Source organism: Zea mays, chromosome 8, assembly GCF_902167145.1.
Source record: "Zea mays cultivar B73 chromosome 8, Zm-B73-REFERENCE-NAM-5.0, whole genome shotgun sequence".
In the NCBI taxonomy this organism is placed as follows: domain Eukaryota; kingdom Viridiplantae; phylum Streptophyta; class Magnoliopsida; order Poales; family Poaceae; genus Zea; species Zea mays.
This window is the reverse complement of record NC_050103.1, coordinates 51,792,721-51,797,247: the sequence shown is the minus strand read 5'-3', so window position 1 is coordinate 51,797,247 and position 4,527 is coordinate 51,792,721.

Here is a 4,527-nt window from a genome sequence, read left to right as displayed (position 1 = left end):
TGATGTTGCTAAAGCTACCAAAGCTAAAACTGAGAACAACAAGAATATTAAAGCTGTTGGTAATAACAAAGATGGGATAAAATTGAAAGGACATTGCTTGCTTGCAACAAAAACTGATGTTAATGAATTATTTGCTTCCACTACTGTTGCCTACGCCTTGGTATGCAAGGATGCTTTGATTTCAATTCAAGATATGCAGCATTCTTTGCCTCCTGTTATTACTAACATTTTGCAGGAGTATTCTGATGTATTTCCAAGTGAGATACCAGAGGGGCTGCCACCTATACGAGGGATTGAGCACCAAATTGATCTTATTCCTGGTGCATCTTTGCCGAATCGTGCGCCATATAGGACAAATCCAGAGGAAACAAAAGAAATTCAGCGACAAGTGCAAGAACTACTCGACAAAGGTTACGTGCGTGAGTCTCTTAGTCCGTGTGCTGTTCCGGTTATTTTAGTGCCTAAAAAAGATGGAACATGGCGTATGTGTGTTGATTGTAGGGCTATTAATAATATCACGATACGTTATCGACACCCTATTCCACGTTTAGATGATATGCTTGATGAATTGAGTGGTGCCATTGTCTTTTCTAAAGTTGATTTGCGTAGTGGGTACCACCAGATTCGTATGAAATTGGGAGATGAATGGAAAACTGCTTTCAAAACTAAGTTCGGATTGTATGAGTGGTTAGTCATGCCTTTTGGGTTAACTAATGCACCTAGCACTTTCATGAGATTAATGAACGAGGTTTTGCGTGCCTTCATTGGAAAATTTGTGGTAGTATACTTTGATGACATATTGATCTACAGCAAATCTATGGATGAACATGTTGATCACATGCGTGCTGTTTTTAATGCTTTACGAGATGCACGTTTATTTGGTAACCTTGAGAAGTGCACATTTTGCACCGATCGAGTTTCGTTTCTTGGTTATGTTGTGACTCCACAGGGAATTGAGGTTGATCAAGCCAAGGTAGAAGCGATACATGGATGGCCTATGCCAAAGACTATCACACAGGTGCGGAGTTTCCTAGGACTTGCTGGCTTCTATCGCCGTTTTGTGAAGGACTTTAGCACCATTGCTGCACCTTTGAATGAGCTTACGAAGAAGGGAGTGCATTTTAGTTGGGGCAAAGTACAAGAGCACGCTTTCAACGTGCTGAAAGATAAGTTGACACATGCACCTCTCCTCCAACTTCCTGATTTTAATAAGACTTTTGAGCTTGAATGTGATGCTAGTGGAATTGGATTGGGTGGTGTTTTGTTACAAGAAGGCAAACCTGTTGCATATTTTAGTGAAAAATTGAGTGGGTCTGTTCTAAATTATTCTACTTATGATAAGGAATTATATGCTCTTGTGCGAACATTAGAAACATGGCAGCATTATTTGTGGCCCAAAGAGTTTGTTATTCATTCTGATCATGAATCTTTGAAACATATTCGTAGTCAAGGAAAACTGAACCGTAGACATGCTAAGTGGGTTGAATTTATCGAATCGTTTCCTTATGTTATTAAGCACAAGAAAGGAAAAGAGAATATCATTGCTGACGCTTTGTCTAGGAGATATACTTTGCTGAATCAACTTGACTACAAAATCTTTGGATTAGAGACGATTAAAGACCAATATGTTCATGATGCTGATTTTAAAGATGTGTTGCTGCATTGTAAAGATGGGAAAGGATGGAACAAATATATCGTTAGTGATGGGTTTGTGTTTAGAGCTAACAAGCTATGCATTCCAGCTAGCTCCGTTCGTTTGTTGTTGTTACAGGAAGCACATGGAGGTGGCTTAATGGGACATTTTGGAGCAAAGAAAACGGAGGACATACTTGCTGGTCATTTCTTTTGGCCCAAGATGAGAAGAGATGTGGTGAGATTGGTTGCTCGTTGCACGACATGCCAAAAGGCGAAGTCACGGTTAAATCCACACGGTTTGTATTTGCCTCTACCCGTTCCTAGTGCTCCTTGGGAAGATATTTCTATGGATTTTGTGCTGGGATTGCCTAGGACTAGGAAGGGACGTGATAGTGTGTTTGTGGTTGTTGATAGATTTTCTAAGATGGCACATTTCATACCATGTCATAAAACTGACGATGCTACTCATATTGCTGATTTGTTCTTTCGTGAAATTGTTCGCTTGCATGGTGTGCCCAACACAATCGTTTCTGATCGTGATGCTAAATTTCTTAGTCATTTTTGGAGGACTTTGTGGGCAAAATTGGGGACTAAGCTTTTATTTTCTACTACATGTCATCCTCAAACTGATGGTCAAACTGAAGTTGTGAATAGAACTTTGTCTACTATGTTAAGGGCAGTTCTAAAGAAGAATATTAAGATGTGGGAGGACTGTTTGCCTCATATTGAATTTGCTTATAATCGATCATTGCATTCTACTACAAAGATGTGCCCATTTCAGATTGTATATGGTTTGTTACCTCGTGCTCCTATTGATTTAATGCCTTTGCCATCTTCTGAAAAACTAAATTTTGATGCTACTAGGCGTGCTGAATTGATGTTAAAACTGCACGAAACTACTAAAGAAAACATAGAGCGTATGAATGCTAGATATAAGTTTGCTAGTGATAAAGGTAGAAAGGAAATAAATTTTGAACCTGGAGATTTAGTTTGGTTGCATTTGAGAAAGGAAAGGTTTCCTGAATTACGAAAATCTAAATTGTTGCCTCGAGCCGATGGACCGTTTAAAGTGCTAGAGAAAATTAACGACAATGCATATAGGCTAGATCTGCCTGCAGACTTTGGGGTTAGCCCCACATTTAACATTGCAGATTTAAAGCCCTACTTGGGAGAGGAAGTTGAGCTTGAGTCGAGGACGACTCAAATGCAAGAAGGGGAGAATGATGAAGACATCCACACTACTGATGCATCTATACCAATACAAGTACCAATTTCTGGTCCCATTACTCGCGCTCGTGCTCGTCAACTCAACCATCAGGTGATTACACTCTTGAGTTCATGTCCATCATATTTAGACCATGGAGACCCGTGCACTCTTGTTTTGCTTAGGAATCAGGGAGAAGACCGAAAGGGAAAAGGATTTGAACATGCTGGATTCGGACTGCAGAAGAACACCAACTTGTGACGGTCACCACGGTCAGATGCGGGCTCGGATTGGAATGTTCAAGCACAACATGGAAAGCTTATCAAGTCTACTTTCATATGGATCCGGAATTATAGTCATATCTGTTCTGAGGCCGCCGTAATCATTGTTTTCTTACCGAGACATTTCCTGCCTTTTCTGCCCATGGTGCTGCGTCACCCTATTTTGGCCCAATGGGTCGTGTATCAAGTTAGGTCCATTAGGGACGCATCCTAGGGTTGCAGCACGACCCCAATACCCTTGTGGTCGTCCTCCCATGTTTATAAACCCCCTAGCCGCCACCAAGAACAGCGGGTTTTGTTTAGATCAAGTTTAGCTCTCGCTACTTGCTTGCAAGCGCGCGTGCTAGTTCAGCCGCCCGTCTTCTTGTCTTCGGAACCCCACCATATTGGAGTTTGATTTTTAAACCTACATTTAGATCTGGTAATTCAGTACTTGTTCTACTTGTTCTTGCTAGTTCTTCGATTGCTTGCAGGACGAGTGCCCTAGTGGCCAGGGTGTCACGCTCCACAAGATCGTGACAGCCATAGGAGGTGGTGTATCGGTTGCTAAGGCGCAGCGTCTTTGGAAGGCTGTAGTCGGGCCGTGAACGTCGTCTCCTCCCCCAATCGAGTTATTCCACACCCTCTCATCGAAAGATCGGGCAATCACCCAACGGGTGCACATCATCAAGCATATCATCTAAACGTGGAATAGGGTGTCGATAACGTATCGTGATATTATTAATAGCCCTACAATCAACACACATACGCCATGTTCCATCTTTTTTAGGCACTAAAATAACCGGAACAGCACACGGACTAAGAGACTCACGCACGTAACCTTTGTCGAGTAGTTCTTGCACTTGTCGCTGAATTTCTTTTGTTTCCTCTGGATTTGTCCTATATGGCGCACGATTCGGCAAAGATGCACCAGGAATAAGATCAATTTGGTGCTCAATCCCTCGTATAGGTGGCAGCCCCTCTGGTATCTCACTTGGAAATACACCAGAATACTCCTGCAAAATGTTAGTAATAACAGAAGGCAAAGAATGCTGCATATCTTGAATTGAAATCAAAGCATCCTTGCATACCAAGGCGTAGGCAACAGTAGTGGAAGCAAATAATTCATTAACATCAGTTTTTGTTGCAAGCAAGCAATGTCCTTTCAATTTTATCCCATCTTTGTTATTACCAACAACTTTAATATTCTTGTTGTTCTCAGTTTTAGCTTTGGTAGCTTTAGCAACATCATCACGCACAATAGCCTCAGGGGACATGGGAAGCAAAATAATTTTCTTATCATGGTATATGAGAGAATATTGATTTGATCTACCATGATGCATACAATCTGAATCAAATTGCCATGGTCTACCTAGCAGAATATTACAAGCATCCATAGGCACAACATCACAGTCAACAACATCACGA